The sequence below is a fragment of the Pogona vitticeps genome, chromosome 7 (genome assembly GCF_051106095.1).
Source record: "Pogona vitticeps strain Pit_001003342236 chromosome 7, PviZW2.1, whole genome shotgun sequence".
NCBI lineage: Eukaryota > Metazoa > Chordata > Lepidosauria > Squamata > Agamidae > Pogona > Pogona vitticeps.
In genome coordinates, this window is record NC_135789.1 from 26,833,504 (window position 1) to 26,854,180 (window position 20,677).

The 20,677-nt window shown below is 45.6% G+C and overlaps 1 protein-coding gene across 3 annotated transcripts in view; it reads right to left on the reverse strand.

Moving 5' to 3' along the window:
* The window catches only part of GTF2IRD1 (GTF2I repeat domain containing 1), a 74,438-nt gene extending 60,081 nt beyond the window's left edge, over positions 1–14,357 (reverse strand). For 2 of the 3 annotated variants that reach the window (XM_072978442.2, XM_072978440.2), the window contains exon 1: positions 14,179–14,357. The gene's annotated coding sequence lies outside the window, so the exon portion shown is untranslated. Of the gene's footprint in view, positions 1–13,602; positions 13,646–14,178 lie in introns of all 3 variants that reach the window. The other variant, XM_072978441.2, reaches the window with a different exon arrangement.
* Between the last annotated feature and the right edge of the window lie 6,320 nt (positions 14,358–20,677).

The following is a 20,677-nucleotide window of genomic DNA, read 5'->3' on the forward strand; positions in this document are numbered from 1 at the left end:
TCACCACTGCACAATAACATGGATCATGAATTATAAGTAATTAATTATCTGTAATCAGGTACTTACAAGTACTCACAAGCAGCCACTCCTTCCAGCATGACAATAATGTCTCATTTTAAGCCTAAACGTATCTTCAGCCAGTTTCTCAAGCAGAATGACAAAAGAGGATGCAGAGAAGCCAACTTTAATTATTGATTTTATGGTTGCTTATTTATATTTTCATTACTCCCGTGCCTTCAGCAGCCGCTCCAAAGAAAGCTTGCCTGACATGGCTATAAATATTAAAATCCACATTTTGGGAAAACAAGCATTTCCACTGGAATGCAGGAGAAACACTAAACCCCAGAATGTTACCATCCCAGCGACCATATTTTAAAAGATGTTCTCTATTTCCTTGAAAGTGATTAGGATAAACTGAAGCAGTCTAAAATTAGACATTGGCCAGGCTCCAGGAAGAAGAGCCAGCCTGGGTAGCCTTGGGCAAGCTGCACAGTCTCAGGGTGGTCCCAGAAGAAGGGAATGGGGAAGCCACTTCTGAGCTGGCTGGAGAGCTCAGTAGTTTAGTTATCCGGCTGAGAAACCAGAAGTCGGGAGTTCGATTCCCCATCGTACATCCAGAGAGAAGAGCCAGCCTGGGTAGCCTTGAGAAAACTGCACAGTCCCATGATGTCCCCAGAAGAAGGGAATAGGACACCACTTCTGAGTCATCTCTATCTGGAAAAGGTGGCCATAAGTCAGAATTGACTTGATGACATGCAATTATTATTATTATTATTATTATTATTATTATTATTATTATTATTATTATTATTATTATTATTATTATTATTATTATTATTATTATTATTATTATTATTATTATTATTATTATCATCATCATCATCATCATCATCATCATCATCATCATCATCATCATCATCATCATCATCATCATCATCATGATGGATGGCTCAGTGAGTTAGGTTGGGAGTTTGATTCCTCCAGGGGGGCTCCTGCAAGAAGAACCAGCCTGGGTGGCCTTGGGCAAGCTGCACAGTCGTTCTAGGGCGCCCCTAGAGGAAGGGAAGGGTAAATCGCCCCTGAGTACACTAGAATACCCTGGAAAGAGTCACTCTAAGTCAGAATGGACTTCACGGTACATATTATTATTAACCCTTGTGCCGATCGGTGCCCCTTTTCAGAAGCCATGGGAAGCCGGCCACTTCTTTGTGGCCCCGTGCGCCTTCCTGCATATTCCCAATTAGCCACAGTAACAAAAAAAATCACAAATACAAGCAAATAAAAGCAGAAGAGAAGCTTGCGCAGAGGAGAAAGCACGACTTGATTGTCGGTTAACGTTTCTGTCATCTCCCAATATTTTCCCTGACAGCCAGCCTCCGAGAGCCCTAATTGGCTCAAAGGCAGATGATAATGTTCAACGTTAAGTAAATAAAATATTATTTGCCTTCCTGCTGGCAGGCGGCTGAGGCGGGCTGCTCTTTCGAACAGCAGCTCCAAGCCGAAGGAAGGCTATGATGAGCTTCTGTTTCACTTTTCTTGCCTTTGAGGTCCAAAAAATAGGAGGCTGAAGGATTCTGGGAGTTGTAGTCCAAAACTAAGCACGGTCGTGGAATGCTGGGATTTGCAGTCCAAATTAGTAACTTCTCCTCTGACCATCCTCCTATCCTTAGGAGCAGTGGTCTCCAACCTTGGGCCTCCAGATGTTCTTGGACTCCATCTCCCAGAAGCCTTCACCATCACCTATGCTGGCCAGGATTTCTGGAAATTGAAGTCCAAGAACATCTGGAGGCCCAAGGCTGGGGATCACTGCTTAGGAGGACTGCCAGTTCCCATGAAAAATGAAACAGCAGTGCACCACAACAAAATCCAACATGAAGTGTCATCTGGTAGATGTGAAGCACCAATATAAAACTTTTCTTTTTAAAAAAAAGATATAAGAATTTATTTCATTAAAAAAAAAACAAGCACACTGTTTCAAGCAACCAACAACTAACTTGACTTTTCCAATTAGCAAAATAAGAACCAAACTTTCCATTGATCAATACAAGAAAAAGAATGTTTCTAAGAAATTTGTTCGTTTTTTCATTCATTTGCCATTTTTCTCATGACGTCGGCAGCTACCGTCTCAGTCACTCCCTCAATAAGACATCAGTAAGAGAAAGAATAAAAATGCTTCGTTTACTTACAGTTGAACAGATCAAACAGCAAACCGACAAACGCAAACTCTTTCAGCAAAAGACTTCAACAGACAAACTGACTGCTTACAACAGGGGGGCAGGGGGCAAAATCAGAGCAGAAAAGCAGAGCCCAATTTGAATCCAGAGGCAGGGAGGGAACCATTGGTTAGTGCTGGACAGATTGACAGCTGAGAAAGGTCCCTCCCAGTCACACCTACTTGAGGCAGCAAGCGAGGTTGCATAATAAACTCCAACCGAGAACACCACCCACAAACTCCACCTAAACCCATAAAGATCCATTTCCGAAACCAAAAGCAAGCCAAGAAGCAGAGGGAATCCAGAGGGACCGTAGCATTTTCTCAGCCTTCTGTGTCCCAGATGTGACCTCCTCCCGCCTGCCTTTCCTTCGAATCGATACAAGCCGACACTAATTCTAATGGTTTAAATAAATGTTTAATGCTGGCCGCCTCCTCTTCCCACCGCAAGGCTTATATTTAGAGCCATACGGCCTGCACTGTTCTAACGGTGCCTTTCTGGCAGGGTTTCAAAATGCTTGGCTCATGGTGGGATGATGGCCATTGCCATCATCACCGCAACTGCTAGCAAGCAGGGGTGTCCATGAGGATGAAGGGAGAGGCAATACACACACTGGGTCGGAAGAGAAAAGACGGGGAGCTCTAAGTAGCTGACACGTACACCCGTAACACACTGGGCTATCCTACGAAGTTGTAGAGGGTCTCTACGCGCTGAACTTCCTTTGCTCATCCTCCAGCCACACAGACAGAGAACCAAGCACATCACTTAATTTTTCATAGCGCATCTTCTGGCATAATTCAGTTTTCCCCGGTACGGCATGTGGTCAGCTTAACAGAGAGTCTCAGGCCTTTCGTTCGGCCACAGGACATAAAAAGTGTGGCATACACAGAACACCTGATCAAGCTTCCAGAGTTTACGTCAAGCCACGAATTCAAATTGTGGCCATTGCTGGCTCTGAAAAGACATTCAATTGTTGGATTTTGAGACAGCTTATGGTCCGTGGTGGGTGGATCCTCAAAGCTCACTTTTTGGTTTAGACTGGGAGATCCCTTTTTTTTTTCAGGCCGATCTCTCCGCGGACAATTCTAGCAAGCACACCCTGTTGCTCTGTCCTGATTGAGCGGAAATTCCGTCTCAAAAAAAAAAAAAGTGGGAGGACCCAGAAAACAAACATCGATGCTCGCTGGGTTTCACTGGAGCACAGTTCCCAAGGAAGAAAACTCACGGAGCTGACGCCGAGTCGGCAAGCAAGAATCCGAGTTATTTCCTGTGGGAACAGCCCGCTGGAATATGGAGAGAACTAGAGATGTGGAGGGAAACATAAGCCTAATTGGTGGGACACGAGATCTGAGCTGTTCTTGAGGTTCGTTTTTGCTCTCTTCAGCTGGTGCTGGACCAACATCTTGAGTGCGTGCCTACCGCGTATAGTTATAGCAGTTGGATTCTCTAACCTACCAGGTCTCCATCCTTGGAATCATAGAATCATCGTAGGGTTGGGAAGGGACCTTGGAGGTCATCTAGTCCAACCCCCCCTGCCCAAGGCAGGAGACGTCCTACCATCCCGGACAGAGGGCTGTCCAATCTTTTCTTGAAAACCTCCAACCATGGGGTACCCACCACAGGGCAAAGGAGGCGAAATCCCTCGCAAGTCCCCGCCTTCCGTAAGATGGAGCCGTGGCAGCTTAAAGCAGTCTCAAACGGTTCATAACTGTGCAATGGAAAAATACTCTAATGGCATCCCAGAGATTCGGGTTCAAATTTCCCCTTGGCCACAAAACTCATTGGATAACACTGCCCTGGTGACGTTCTCCCAGCTTGTCCTACCTCACAGGGATGTTCTGCAGACAACATTGGGGGAGGAAGAGAATCACATACCTTGAGTTGACGGGAGGAATTGTGAAATATATAAAGAAAGAAACATAAAGTGTGTCCTCTCGTTGATAAATCACTGGGTTCCCAACCTTGACTCTCCTTAGTGTTCTCGGACTACATCTCCCAGAAATCCTGGCCAGCACAGCGGACTTCTGGGAATTTTAGTCCAAGAACATCTGGGGACCCAAATTTGGGAACCACCGGTCTTAGTCCTGTTTCAACCCCAAGAGAGAAGAGCCAAGAGGGAGTAACATACTGGGATCTTACAGCAGAATGAGCAGCTAGTAAAGATCAGCATCTTTCACTGCCTTGGGGGGGATGTACATCCCATTTCAATTTTAGCAATTATTTCTAAATGGGATACAATCTCAAAAATGATAGAATGATGTCAATACGAATCCAAAGCAGACCATTCAACATCACAATAATCCATGTTTATGCACCAACCAGCATTGCTGAGGAGACTGAAATTGAACAATTCTATGAAGATTTACAACACCTTCTAGAACTGACACCAAAGAAAGATGTTCTTCTCATTCTAGGGGACTGGAATGCTAAAGTAGGGAGCCAAGAGATAAAAGGAACAACAGGGAAGTTTGGCCTTGGAGTTCAGAACGAAGCAGGACAAAGGCTAATAGAGTTTTGTCAAGAGAATAAGCTGGTCATCACAAACACTCTTTTCCAACAACACAAGAGGCGACTCTATACATGGAAATCACCAGATGGGCAATATCGAAATCAGATTGATTATATTCTCTGCAGCCAAAGATGGAGAAGCTCTATGCAGTCAGCAAAAACAAGACCTGGAGCTGACTGCGGTTCTGATCATCAGCTTCTCATAGCAAAATTCAAGCTTAGACTGAAGAGATTAGGAAAAACCACTGGGCCACTCAGGTATAATCTAAACCAAATCCCTTATGAATACACAGTGGAAGTAAAGAACAGATTTAAGGAACTAGATTTGGTGGACAGAGTGCCTGAAGAACTTTGGATAGAGGCTCGTAACATTGTCCAGGAGGCAGCAACGAAAACCATCCCAAAGAAAAGGAAATGCAAGAAAGCAAAGTGGCTGTCCAACGAGGCCTTAGAAATAGCAGAGAGGAGAAGGGAAGCAAAATGCAAGGGAGATAGGGAAAGTTACAGAAACTTGAATGCAGACTTCCAAAGAATAGCAAGGAGAGACAAGAGGGCCTTCTTAAATGAACAATGCAAAGAAATAGAGGAAGATAACAGAAAAGGAAAGACCAGAGATCTGTTCAGGAAAATTGGACATATTAGAGGAACATTTTGCGCAAAGATGAACATGATAAAAGACAAAAATGGGAGGGACCTAACAGAAGCAGAAGACGTCAAGAAGAGGTGGCAAGAATACACAGAGGAATTATATCAGAAAGATTTGGATATCCCGGACAACCCAGACAATGTAGCTGCTGACCTTGAGCCAGACATCCTGGAGAGCGAAGTCAAGTGGGCCTTAGAAAGCCTGGCTAACAACAAGGCCAGTGGAGGTGATGGCATTCCAGTTGAACTATTTAAAATCTTGAAAGATGATGCTGTTAAGGTGCTACATTCAATATGCCAGCAAGTTTGGAAAACTCAACAGTGGCCAGAGGATTGGAAAAGATCAGTCTACATCCCAATCCCAAAGAAAGGCAGTGCCAAAGAATGCTCCAACTACCGTACAATTGCACTCATTTCACACGCTAGCAAGGTTATGCTCAAAATCCTACAAGGTAGGCTTCAGCAGTATGTGGACCGAGAACTCCCAGAAGTACAAGCTGGATTCCGAAGAGGCAGAGGAACTCGAGACCAAATTGCTAACTTGCGCTGGATTATGGAGAAAGCCAGAGAGTTCCAGAAAAATATCTACTTCTGCTTCATTGACTATGCGAAAGCCTTTGACTGTGTGGACCACAGCAAACTATGGCAAGTTCTTAAAGAAATGGGAGTGCCTGACCACTTTATCCATCTCCTGAGAAACCTATATGTGGGACAGGAAGCAACAGTTAGAACTGGTCATGGAACAACTGAGTGGTTCAAAATTGGGAAAGGAGTACGGCAAGGCTGTATATTGTCCCCCAGCTTATTTAACTTATATGCAGAATACATCATGCGGAAGGCTGGACTGGAAGAAACCCAAGCCGGAATTAAGATTGCCGGAAGAAATATCAACAACCTCCGATATGCAGATGATACCACTCTGATGGCAGAAAGTGAGGAGGAATTAAAGAACCTTGTAATGAGAGTGAAAGAGGAGAGTGCAAAAAACGGTCTGAAACTCAACATCAAAAAAACTAAGATCATGGCCACTGGTCCCATCACCTCCTGGGAAATAGAAGGGGAAGATATGGAGGCAGTGTCAAATTTTATCTTCCTGGGCTCCATGATCACTGCAGATGGAGACAGCAGCCCTGAAATTAAAAGGCGCCTTCTTCTTGGGAGGAAAGCGATGACAAATCTGGACAGCATCTTGAAAAGCAGAGACATCACCTTGCCAACAAAAGTCCGAATAGTCAAAGCTATGGTTTTTCCTGTCGTGATGTATGGAAGTGAGAGCTGGACCATAAAGAAAGCAGACCGCCGAAGAATTGATGCCTTTGAATTGTGGTGCTGGAGGAGGCTCTTGAGAATCCCCTGGACTGCAAGGAGAACAAACCTTTCCATTCTGAAGGAAATCAATCCTGAGTGCTCACTGGAAGGACAGATCCTGAAGCTGAGGCTCCAGTACTTTGGCCATCTAATGAGAAGAAAAGACTCCCTGGAAAAGACCCTGATGTTGGGAAAGTGTGATGGCAAGAGGAGAAGGGGACGACCGAGGATGAGATGGCTGGACAGTGTCTGCGAAGCAACCAACATGAACCTGACACAACTCCGGGAGGCAGTAGAAGACAGGAGGGCCTGGCGTGCTCTGGTCCATGGGGTCACGAAGAGTCGGACACGACTAAACGACTAAACACACAATTATTTCTGAATGTCCCTCTATATATCTATCCATCACGGACCAAAATCCGGCTTTGAAAGGTTACTTTGCCCGTTTGGGAAAGAGAGAATCTGGATGTGACATAACAGGAACTCAATATAGGATGTTCGGAAGACAAGCAAAGGAATTAGGAGGGGGGGAAAAACAGATCTGTCCCGACAAAAAGAGGCCCGCGTCCAGATTAAAACCACACGGCCACGTTCCACGTGACACCTGCTTTTTCAGCCCTGGAAAAGGAGTGCAATTTAAAACCCTTGCCTTATCAGGAAAGGCTGTTCAGGCCAAAAAGGTTTCAGAATACAGCTCGGTTTCTGGATAAGAATCGCACACACTGTCACAGTAGGTGCTGAATAACAAACAGGGAGGTCATTCGCAACCCGCCTTAAGAGAGGAGCTAAACCAGAGACCGGATGGTGTGTCATCCCCGGAGAACGGGCGTTAACTGAACACGGACTGCTTATAAGGAGGGCGCACAATGATCATGCCCAACACAAGAGATAGAAGAAAGGACCTTTCAACTGTACCAGCCGGGCAACTCCAGAAGGTGGGAAAAAACAGTAATTTCTTGTTATTTTTATCACGACTCCCTGCCAGGCTGGTAGTTATGCCTTCAAGAAACTATAATCTTAAAGTTTAATTCCCTCCCCCGAGCTCGCGTTGACATGCTTTCGCCGAAAAGAGTGACCAAAAAAATTCACAACAGAAAAAAGACCACCATGCTGGGAAAAGTGGAAGGCAGCAGGAGAAGAGGAAGACCGAATACGAGATGGACTGAATCCATCAAGGAAGCCACAAACTTGAATTTACAAGAGCCGAGTCGGGCAGCTGAGAACGTTTTGAGGATTACCCATTCATAGGGTCATCATAACTTGGTGGAGACTTAGCGGCACACAACAACAACAAGGGTTTAATGACATTAATTTCAAAAGTAACAACCGGTAAACATGGAGCTTCAGAGATTCTGAGACTCAGATCATGCTGGCACTCCCGGTTATTCTATCGGTGAACTTCATGCACACCCAACAATCATGGCAAGAACATGCACAATCCTTGTTACTGAACACAGAAATGAGCCCCATGTCCTTATGGGTGCAAAAACGATTGGGAAGTGTCTAATCTAACCTATGTTCAAAACAGGCACTTTCAACAGATGTTCTACAGCCCCTATGACCCCCGCGGGGCAGTGAGCCTCAAGATGATGGGAGTCGTAATCTAACATACTTTGGTGCTGGATTGGATAAACCCAGTTTTAGTGATGCACAAGTAACAGCAACAGGTATGCATCCAGGATCAAGTTTTCACACCGTCCCATACACGACAGACATCCACCATTACGTATAGCCGGTACAGGTTTCGGATGTTGTCTTGTTAGCACCTTTTCATCACAGAAAATAATGATCCTGGACTGCAGTCCAAACATTTCCATCTCAACCAACGTGATTCTTCAATGCCATTCCTTTCCTAGCTACCATATTTTTCGCTCCATAAGACGCACCAATTTTTAGGAGAAGAAAACAGGAAAATATAATCTGTTTTCTTCGCTCCATAAGACGCACAGACTTTCCACCCCCGTTTTGTGGGGAAAAAGTGTGTCTTATGGTGCGAAAAATATGGTAATTCGTGGAGCAGTGGTTAAACCGCTGGACTGCAGCCAAAACTGGGCTCACGACCTGGGGTTCAATCCCAGGTAGCCGGCTCAAGGTTGACTCAGCCTTCTATCCTTCTGGGGTCGGTAAAATGAGCACCCAGCTTGCTGGGGGGGGGGGGGGCAATGTGTAGCCTGCATAAATAACTTGTAAACCGCCCAGAGAGTGCTTGAAGTGCTATGGGGCGGTATATAAGCAGCACGCTTAATCCTTATGCTGCAGCCCTCCTTAGGTTGGAAATCTAGAACCGTTGAGTTGGAAGGGACCTAGAAGGTCATCAAGTCCATCTCTCTGCTTAAGACAGGAATCCAAGTCAACCCAGATCTGAGAGATGGGGGTTCAATTTTCTCTTGAATGCCTCCAGCCTCGGAGCACTCACCATTGTCCGTGGTCCTGGGTTCCATTGTCATACTGCTCTAACAGTTAAGAAGTTTTTCCTGATATTCAACCAAAAATCTGGCGTCCTGCAACTTCAGCCCATTGTGACATGTCCTGAACGTTGGGATGATGGAGAACAGATCTGACCCCTCTTTTGTAGGTCTACCTTTCAAGTCTTTGAAAAGTGATACCCTCTCTCCCCTCAGTCTTTTTTTCTCCAAGCTAAACATGCCCAGTTATTTCACTTTTTCCTCCTAGGGCCTGGTTTCGAGTCCCCTGATCATCTTCGTTGCCCTCCTATGAACTTGATCCATTTTGTTGACGCCCTTCTTCAAGTGCGGTGTCTAGAATCAACCTCTTGTTTCCCTTCTTTTGGCCAGAGAATTTCAAAATTCATTTATTTATTTGATTTATACCCCGCCTATCTGGACTACCAGACCACTCTAGGCGGCTTGTGGTCTTAGACCCTGGGCACTGAGAGGATCTGACTGAAGGCCCACAGAGAATTTCGTGCCCTGGTATCAACCGCCTGCTTCCTCTTCCGCAAAAGAACAGCACCTTTCACCAGTGTACTGCACCCGAATCATTTCCCTCCAAACAGTTGAAGTCTTTATGAACATTCCATGACATGGCAAGAGTTTAGTTAACGGCTGGCGTCACATGGGTGCTTAGGGAAGGGTACAGATCAGTTTCCAGTCTGTTAAACTTGCGTAGGGACACCACCAGTGTTGTGGGAAAGCCAAAGGAAATGGTTACGCCATAACGAAGAACCGCCAGAAATCTAAAGGAAGCATCTGTGTAGTCTAATGGTTGCGCGTTGCGGGCTTCTTTCAGCCAGGGGGTCGTATCCTCAGTTGAACCGCCTATAAAAATGGTTGACTTCCTCACAGGGGGTGCTATGCCAATGGACTTCCCTAACCAAGATAATAACCACACAACCTGTTGTTGCTAAGCGTGAGATTCCCAGTAATGGACAGATGGAAGGATGGATGGTAAAACTGGACAATGAAGAACGCCAACTGGGGAAAAAAAGATATGTTCGAAATCTAGTGCTGGAGGAGATCTCTACAGATATGAAGGACAGCCAGAAAAGAAAAGAAAAAGGGTCCACGGTCAAATTAAGCCTGAACTCTAGAAGCAAAAAAGGACAACATGAAAGCTATCATGCTTTGGAACATCCATGAGAAGGTAAGACACACAGGAAAATAACAACTAGGAAGGCAGAAGGAAAAGAAGGAGATAAAATATGAGATATTGTAGACTGACACCAAGCCACAGGGTTGACTTTGGAAGATCGGAGTAAAGCTCTTGAGGACCAGACTTTTGGGAGGTCAATCATTTATAAGGTCACAACCCCACAGCACACAACAACAACAGTGAGATATGTACAATGTTTACGTTTTTAAAATCCTTCTCAATCTTTTATAGGACCTTTATCACCACCACCACCCAATCTTTTCTCATTCACACGTTATTGCATCGCTGCTCTGAATGCCACCCATGATATAAACCTTTATCATCCCCAGGACTCATTACCAGGCAGGGGCCCACCAGGACCACCAAACTTTCCTCTCAGTTTTTTAAACAAGAGGAAGAAGTTTTGAACAATTCCGCCTAACCGATCCTGTCCGATTTTTTTTCTGTTCCTTTTTCAGCCAGGCAGGAGTTGGCAATTAGTGACCATCCCAATGTCCTTAGACAACAAAAAGCAAACGGCAAGAGCGCACTGCTTATCCAACCACCCCACAGCACTTCTAGCATTCTCTCGACAGTTTACAATTTAATTATGCAGCCTACACATGGCCACCACACACAGAGAGAGAGAGAAATCTGAGAACTCAGTTTACCGACCTCAAAAAGAGGGAAGGGTGAGTGAACCTTGAGCCGCCTACCCGTGATTGAACCCAGGTTGTGAAAAGAGTTTTGGCTGCACTACTGTATTTTAACCACTGCACCACAAGGCATCTCTAAAACAGCACCCATCAGCCCCAACCAGCAGAGTTCAGGGTGAGACCTTATGGGAGTTGTAGTCGAACAACATTTGTCCATGCCGGTCCAAAATCACAGCCATGACCCAGGGATCCCACCCACACCAGATCTAAAATTTAAACTATACAAACAATTTCAAGTATACAACAATTTTTGTAACCCTGTTTTTGGCACCGATTCTTTGCTTTTTTAGTATGTCAGGACCTCAAAAATACAGAAACAATCCAGGCCTCTCTGGATATCTGAGAGGATCTGGTAGACTTTCTCATATATATATGGTGTGTAGGCATCCTTCAGTCTCGAGAGACTATGGTATCATGCTCTGTTTGGAGGTCTTGGAACAGCGTTTAGTGTGGCTGAGAAGGCCAATTCAAGAGTGACCATCCCTTCTACACTGAAAACAAATACAATCTGTCCCCTGTCCAGCTCCCTGGTTTTGCTTGTTTCGGGACTGCCTCTTTGCCTCGGCCTGCTGGACAAGGGTCTCTTCAAATTGGGAGAGGCCATGATGCACCGCCTGCCTCCGGGCTGAACACTCAGAGGTCAAGGTTTCCCATCTGTTGAGGTCCATTCCTAAGGCCTATATATATCAGCTTTGTTGATCTCCGGTGCACCACATGGAGCAAAATCTGCAGCCAAAAAAAAAAACCCTTCCATGTGCAGGTCAATTGCAGTCGGAAACAGATGTGCCACAAGGAATTGGATCCATCAGGATCATACGTCTGGAAGTGTTCAACCCTCTCCATCAGATACACAGCGAGAGTTCGAAAAACCCAAACCCGCACAATGAACCGGCCAATCATTTCCTTTCAGATGGGCACAGGGCAAGAGTGGTCACAGCTTTCTGTATCTAGTTAGCAGCTTTGTCAAAAAAACAAAAGGAGAGAGGAACCCCAAACCCCCAAACCAGGGAGTGCCTCGACAGTTAAACCACACATTTCTATTTTTAAGTCACGTTGCCGGTCATCAACACTCCCCCCCCCCCAGCTTCTCGATACCCATGGATAAACCGGGTCGGTTTCCTTTCTTCCTGTTTTGTTTTATTTTGTTGTGTTTTTTTAAACAGTCACTTGCCTTCTCCTGCAGCCTTTAGAACAAATCTGAAGGGATGCGGCCCAAACATCGGCCGAAGAATCAAACCGAAGGAGTCAAAGGGGACTTCAAAGAATCCGACACACCGCCTAGATTTCCCCCCCCCCCTCTTAAAAATGGAAGGAAAAGGAGCAAATATCAGACATAAGAGGGAAAAGTTACCCCCGAAGCCAAGATTTTGGGAAATCTTCTTAAGCTTCTGTATTTTAATTGTCCGGATATATGGACAAAATGTGTCACCGAGGCTAAATACAGAGGGGGGGGGGGAATCCTTCCAAGCTGAAAATCCACCTATGTTTAATAAACTAGAACTAAACACAGAACCGTAGTTTCCCACCATGGCCTGGGTTCGAATCCCTACTCGGCAATGGAAATTCACTGCGGGGGTGTGTGTGGAATTGATAAAACCATCTCCTTAAATACTGTATCTCAGTTACCTTAAAAGCCCTATTAGGTGGGTTGCTATAAGTCGGTTCCAACTTGACAGCACAAAACACACACAAATATGGCCCCAGAGCCATTTAAATTGCTTAACTTTCAAGTTAAGTGCAAAGAGTGACTATGGACATATAGATTTTCCTTCACCACTATCTATTGATATTCAAAATGTTTTTCCTCGACTTTTTTTTCCCTTTTCCGAAGGACCCAGGGCGGTTCACATCATTCAAAGGCCGCACTGAAAGCCGAAAACAGCAACTATACAAATATTTGAAGCGAAAAAGCAGTAAGTCTATAAATGCTTAAAAAAGGATCAAACAAACGCCGCACCAAAAGGACGGTAAACAGCAGCAACCTCAAAACACATTTAAAGCATGCCCAGAGGCTCTTACTTCGGCAGATCGGATGCATGCAGGCGAAAATCCGGGAGTCTCTCATTCTAACAAATTAAGCAGCGGGTTTAAATCATCTAGTATCTCAATTTAGGAAACATTGAACAGAAGGAAAGAGGACGGTTGTCTGTTTTTAACTGCATTCTTCAACGATAACCACAGCTCGGAGGATGGAGGGGCCGAGCAAGCCGTAATAGATGGCCCCACGGAGGACAGTGTGTGTGCCAGGAAGAAGTAAAAAATAAATAAATCACAAGAACGCCATCCATCAGAAATTGTTACACCTGATCGACCCACCAAATGTCAAATGCAGCATTGCAGGTCCCCACACACAAAAATGGGAAGCCATCAATCCACAGCAAAGACAAGCATTTAAGAGGGCTTTTGGAATGTTTTTTTTGGGGGGGGGTTGTTTTGGGGTGTTTTTTTAATGCCAAGAAAGAAACCCCCTTGGTTTCCCCCCCCCCAAGTTTGAGGGAAGAGAGGAAGAGCAAGAGGTGAAAGATGCTTGGAAGCGTGTTTGGAAAGTGGGGTGGATGATGGAGTGAAAGAGAGTGGGGGGGGGGGAAGGTTGGGAGAGATGTAGTTAATCATCAACTCACTTTCCTCCTGGCTTGGCTGTCTCACCCTGACCTCATTCCCAAACTGCAGCAAAAAAAAGAGGGTGGGTTAAAAAAGAAAAAAAAGGGGGGGGGAAGAAAATAGCATTTTTTCCACCTTCGGCAAACCAGACACAATCAGGAACCTTTCCTGCTTGCCCCCCTCCAGTACTGCCAAATTACGCCAGTTTTGAAACTGACAGGGGGGGGGGGAGGAAGAGAAAATATGGACATTTCTGGCTGTCAATAACAGATCCCAGCCATCAGGGTTGGGTCCTGGCCAAAAAAAAAGGGGGGGGAGAGAAGGGCCCTTCCAGGCACCAACATGCACCCCACAAGTTCTGTAATTGAGAATAATCTCGGATCTATTCCCCCCTCCCTAAATCCCTCTGCAAAGCAGATTTTTTGGGGGGGTATGGCTACCCCTCCATGGAGAAATCAATGGGGGGGAGGGAGGGGAAGAGGAAGGGGCGCCTCCAAAAAAAAGGGGGTGGTGGATGATGGGTTAGGATTGCGGGCTGGGGGGGGTTGGAGGGAGATCGGAGGAGAAAAGGGGGGGGTGTTAAAAGTTTCTCTTACCGCAGGGATCAGCCTGTGTGCGTCTCGCTCTCCCTTTTTCTCCCCCCTCCTTCTTCCAAGGGCTCCGCTCCTCCCGCCCGGATTGCAGGGGGCGAATTAATCCGCGGATAAGGGGGCAGGGGGGGGAGGATCGGGAGGAAGGGGTGGGGGATTGGCCAGGGGAGGGGGGAGGAGGCTCCTCACCCCGGGGTGGGGGTGGATGATGATGGGGGGAGGGGGTGCTGCTGGGCCAGGCGGGGAGCCCCCATGCAGACCCCCCCCTAACCCTCTCCTTCCCGGGGGGGCTGCAGACCAGACGGAGGAAGAGGAGGAGGAGGAGGAAGAAGAAGAAGCAGTAGGGTGGGGAGAGAGAGGGAGAGAGGGAGAGGGAGAGGGAGAGGAGGGCTCGTCTTTGTTCTGTAATCCCAGTAAGATTGCAAGCCATTCGCCCCGGCTCTAATCCCAGCCCCGCTCAAGACCGGCCTCCATTGGCTGCCATTTACATACAGGATTAAGAGGCAGGCGAAGGAAAAAAAAAAGCAGGCACACACAGAGAGAGAGAGAGAGTTTGCAGCCTCATCAGATGCACACGGACGCACACGCACACACAAACACACGCACACAACCCCAAACTCAGAGCCCTAATCCGCCTGCCCTGCTCTTGCACGGCGTTGCCCTGTCCGCCTCCTGGCTGGGCGCTGGGGGGAGGCAGAGCCGGGGGGGGGTCCCAAAGGGAGGGGGGAGACCGATGATGATGATGATGATGATGATGATGATGATGATGATGATGATGATGATGATACCTCTGGGGGGTCCCAGAGGGAGGGGGAGCAAGCCTGGATGGAGAAAACGGCAAGAGTGATGATGATGATGATGATGATGATGATGATGATGATGATGATGATAATAATAATAATAATAATAATAATAATAATAATGAGGAGGAGGAGGAGAAGGATAATAATAATAATAATAATAATAATAATAATAATAATAATAATAATAATAATAATAATAATAATAATAATAATAATAATAATAATAATAATAATAATAATAATAATAATAATAATAATGACAAGGAGGAGGAGGAGGAGGAGGATAATGAGGAGGAGGAGGAGGAGATCATCATCATCATCATCATCATCATCCACCCAGAAATCCTGGCCAGCACAGCTAGTGGTGAAGGCTTCTGGGAGTTGTAGTCTAGGAACATCTGGGGACCCCAGGTTGGGAACCCCTGGTCTAAGACTTAATGCCAAGGTTTAGCATGAAGGCACTTCGGGCGGTCCAGAAGGTATAAATCCAATTTATAAAGGAGGCACTGTAGCTCCGTGATGGAAGTCGGGCTGTCTGGAGAGACCGTCCCCAAGATCTGGGCGTGGGATGCTCGGTTAGCCCCCCCCCAACTCAATTCGACCCATTGACTCAAGTTGACTTACGTTATCTCTTGACGTCTTGGTCCGCAGTTGAGTCAAGAGGACTGCTCTACTAGAGCTTAGCGGTCGGATCGGTGCCGGAAGAATCAGCCAGATGTTGAGCGGTCCATGGTGCAGCCTAGAATTGGCAACTCAGCCTGGCAGCCGCAGGTCTTCAGATATTCAACCAGTATTATTCCCTAGGCCTTTCTAGAGATCCGTGGTCTTGCCGGCTGGGTCTCCCATCCAAGTTCTAAACAGGGCTGACCCTGCTTAGCTGCCAAAATCAGACAGTGCCAGAGGTGTGTATTCAGAGTGGTAGGGTGGTACTGAACCATCTCTGTTCCGTCAACTTTTTCTGTTGAGTTTCACCTCCCAGAATCCCTGATCACTGGACTTGCTGAACTGCATTCTTTAGGATTTTTAGAGTTCAGCTCCCAGAATTCTGTAATTGCAGCCAGGAAACCTGGATTTGATTCCATCCCCACATGGAAGCGTTTTTGACTGATTCATTGGTGCCGTCAGGTTCCTCCAACCCTGCTGTTTCCTGTTGATTTGTTTTTTAAAAGGAAGCTGCCGAAGTCCTTCCTGGGAGTAGTAGTTCTTTGGGAGGAACCCTCTATAGCGCCTAATGGACGGTAAAACTATGACTCCCAGGAAACACTGAATTAGTTTCCTTTTTTAAAGAAGATAGGCAAAGGAGGACAGTGATCCACCTAAAGGATGGGCCACCTCCTTCCAGCCAGTCCACACCTGCCTGCACTCTTACCTGTTCTGTGTGAGCTTGTGTTTCATGGTGTCTGTCTGTATGTGTGTGAGAATCAAACACCACTTCGCTATGACTTCTCTCACCTGAAATTCTCCAAGATCCCTCTTTTGTACATCTTTCACCCCAAACTGAATTAGCTCCAGGCATCCATGCAGTGTTTATCACCCTGGTCTGGACTACGGCAATCCACTTTGTGTGGGGCTGCCCTTGACAACTACCTGAGAGCTTCACCTTCAAAGCAGGTTACCTGAATTACCACTTTTTTCCAGGAAGGCTTATTTAGCAATTAATATCAGCATCCCCCAAAAATTTTTCTCTCCGTCACATCTGGAAAAATTCAAAGAATTAGACCTCTCTGGGCTCTGAAATACTTTGTTAATGGTAGATTTCCCTTTTCTACGTCACTTTCACTTGAAATTGACAATACTTTTATTTCAGCTGTTCCCTTAATGTGGAGTTTTGGATTTTTCTTTTTTAGATTGTTGCTCTAATTTTCAATGACATCACATCACTTTCCCTCGCTGTCGCTACCCTCCCGTTTTTGGCTTGTTTCAAATGTTGGTGGCACGTCGTTAATTGCTTTTAAAACACTGTCATATTGCCATTTTTCTTGATTATTTCCTATGCCTTTTATCTTGCAAGTTGTTCATCGTCAATTTAACTGAAAAGAAGATAGGATCACGGCAACGGCCATCGACGTGACTGAGAATTAGACTAGCACTGGGGAAACAGACCCAGATTCGAATCCCATCCTAAAGTCCATTGAGTGACTTTGGAGTGGACCGGTCAAAAGCCACCCTCACAGGGTCGTTGGTGTAATAAAATGTGGGGAATGACTCTTACAACATCCTGAGCAATTTTGGAAAAAAGGCAGGGTTTAAATAGAACAAAATAATAGATTATTTATTTATTTACCAACCCCCTCGGGAGAGGGAAGACTTTCATTAGGGTTTGCTGCTGTTTTATGCTGTTTTTATTTGATCACAGAACCTTGTGATCCTCACAGCGTTCATTTTTCTTTGACCTTTTTAATGCTATTTTTGTTCACTGCCTCGGATACTTTTAGCAGAAAAACTGACGCTAAACGTTTTACAGGAAAGGAAGGCATGAAAATAACATTATTTTTCTCCAGGCACGGCTTGCATTGACTGGATGGTTCCTATTGTGGTTGTTTTTGGCATAGTCGTCAATTTAAAAATTAAATTAAAATTAAAATCTAAAATGGTGGACGAGTAACTTTGAGCTTGGCAGCTCCTTTCCTGCACAATGAAATTTGGTAAGTAAGTAAGTAAGTAAGTAAGTAAGTAAGTAAGTAAGTAAGTAAGTAAGTAAGTAAGTAAGTAAGTAAGTTAGATAGATAGATAGATAGATAGATAGATAGATAGATAGATAGATAGACAGACAGACAGACAGACAGACAGACAGACAGACAGACAGACAGACAGACAGACAGACAGATAGTAGAAGTCCAGAGAATAGCTTCAAGTTCCCCAGATGGCCCGCCCCTTTCTCATTAACTGTCACGTACAGTCTCGGTAATTCACTCTTGAGACATTTGTAGGAGAAAGGATAACAATATTTCATTACTTACAATTGCGAAGAGATCAGCAGCAAGCAAACATACGGACTTCAATGGACTCAAGAGAGGGAAAGGAACACTTAGCAGAGAGGCGGGGCTCTCTTTGAAACCAAAGGCAGGGGGGAGCGATTGGTTAGTGCTGGATAGATTGACAGCCACCCCAGCCCAGGAAAGTCCTTCCCAGTCACTCAAGCCACAGGCAGCATGCAAGTTCTCAGTAGAACTTGTGGTGGTCCAAGCTCCTTCTTCTAATGGAGAGGATGGTGATGGCGATACTTCCCTCTCCTTCTTTTCTGGAATGCTCAACTCTCTGCCTTGGAGGAGGTCAAAGAGGGTTTATGTATTAATGGCAAAAGGCAAAAGATGGTCATTCTCTTGATAGAGGCGTTGAGAAGTCACTTTTGCAAGGACCATTGTTCCCAGCATCAACTAGTAGGGCCACACCATCAGAGAGCATGTCTTGACAGAATCGGGAGGGGGGGGGAGAGAGATCGTAGCCTGGTCCTCTTCTCCCATTGCTGGTCCTTCCAGGTCATGCAGATAGTCCTGGACAAGATTCCTTGCAGAAGTTACTTCTGCCAGTGCCAATTAAGGCAGCACAAAACATTTCCATCTGTGGTTCAAAATATCTCCTGGTCGCCTCTGGCGATCACACTAAATATTGCAGGCAAGGAGCATTTGCTAATGGGAAGACCAATGAGTAAAGAGACCCCTTGGTGCCTCGGTCATGAGAGTGACTGCCTACAGATGTAATCAAAGGGGGAGGCCACTTTCAAAGCCTCTTTTTCTCCCTGGAAAGAAGGATTTAGCCAGCCCTTTGCTTGCCTTTTGGAGTAATCCACTTACCAGCATAATACAGAGAGGGTGTGAAGAAGAAAGGGTGGAAGGCTTGAATCAGGAGTGTTTGGGTTGGCGCATGACTGCCCCATGTGGCAAGCCCTGGAATTGTACCTTACCACATCTCTGCACAGTTTAGTATCCAGACTGACTCCACCCACCAGGCCTGCCATTGGTTGCTGCTGAAACAGAAGGTGTATATAAAGACTTCCTCTTGCAGGTCTGCAGCATTTGGGCCATGAACCTTGTGTACTCTGGGCTACAGGGTAGCCAAGTTCAGCCCAACAAATCTACAGAAAGACTCTAGCTTCAGGGTGTTCTTAAAAGATACCAAATTCTTAGTGGTTAATTTTATTATGCAGACGTTTTTACCACCAGAGCAGAGAATAAAGTACATCTGGAATTTTGTGCCTTGGGGCCGATACAATTCGGTTTTGGGTGTTCCTTATTTTTATTAATATCTCTGTAGGCATTTATAGACTAAATAAGAAGGCTAAAATATTGACATAAAATACCTATGCAATAGGTGCCCCTTATCCACAGGATCACTATCTGCTGATTCAGTTATCCAAGGTCTGAAAATATTAAAAGAAAAATCCTGGAAATATATATTTCTAATGATGAATTTATCAAAAGTGGCCACTAGGGGGAGCCAGAGACCAGGCTATGTATAGTGTTCTCTTATAATAGCATTTCCTATAATCCTCATTTTTCAGCATCCATGGGGGTCTTGGAAGCAAACCCCCCTCCAGTGGATATGGAGGTCTTGCTGTACTATATATTTTATGTATTTACAGGTTATACTTATCTCATGTTTTCCCTCCATTGAGCTTAAGGTAGTATACATGGTTTCCTTCCTACTTCTTCCTCACAACAGTCCTGTCAGGTAGACCAGCTGAGAAGTTGGCTAGCCCTGAGCCCCTTTCTGACTTCCATATCTCCATGGGTACTAGAACTAAGTGCTTTCTAGTGCCTCTGTGGGCATGTGAACACATATAACTGAAGCCTATTCTGATAATAATGATTATTAATGATTTATCTTATTTTTCTCTGTGTGTGTGTGTTGTCTGTTCCTACCCCCACCCAGCCACCCACCCTCAGCGTTTGTGCTATCTTTTTCATGCCTCCCCTGGCTATTTGTAATCCCGATGCCTTATTGAGATTCAAAGGCACACTTCAAAATCCTTCATCCCCCTGCATAATTCTTTTTAATTAATACTTCAAAAGGTTTAAATGCAAGAGTTGTGTTCTTCCTCTAGCAAGGTTTGACAGAATCCCGCGGCCCCGCAAGCCTCTCTCGCTTGCGTTTGCTGAGGACGAAAGCTTCATAAATATGTTTTCAAATCAGAACAACGCCAGCAACCAGGCGGATGGACCAAAAAGAAGAGAGAGTCTCATTTCTCCTCGTCACGGAGTGTCCAAGGCCCCCCCCTCTAAGCTGGGTGGGGTGGAATCTGTTGCTTTCCAGACATTTTTTGGACTACAAGTTCCATCATCCCTGACTATAGGCACTGCCATGGGGCTGATGGTACCTGGGATCCCACAACCTTGGGAGGTTCACCAGCTTCCACCTCTCTTGCAAGCCATCTAATTCATTCCTGAATTGTTGTGGTCAACTGAGAGCAGGAGAAGTCCCACAGACAGAGGTCCAGCTTCTGCTTCACAGTCTCTGGTGAAGGACAACCCATCCTTCCTGGCTTAGGCCAGTGGTACCCAACCTGGGGATCACTCAGGTATTCGTGGACTACAGCTCCCAGAAATCCTGGCCAGCACAGCTGGTGGTGAAGGCTTCTGGGAGTTTTAGTCCAAGAATGACTGGGGACCCAGGGTTAGGAACCACTGCTCTACGACAGGGGTCCCCAACATTTTTCACCCCACAGACCGACTCTTTTCACAGGTACTGTACTAATAGCCATT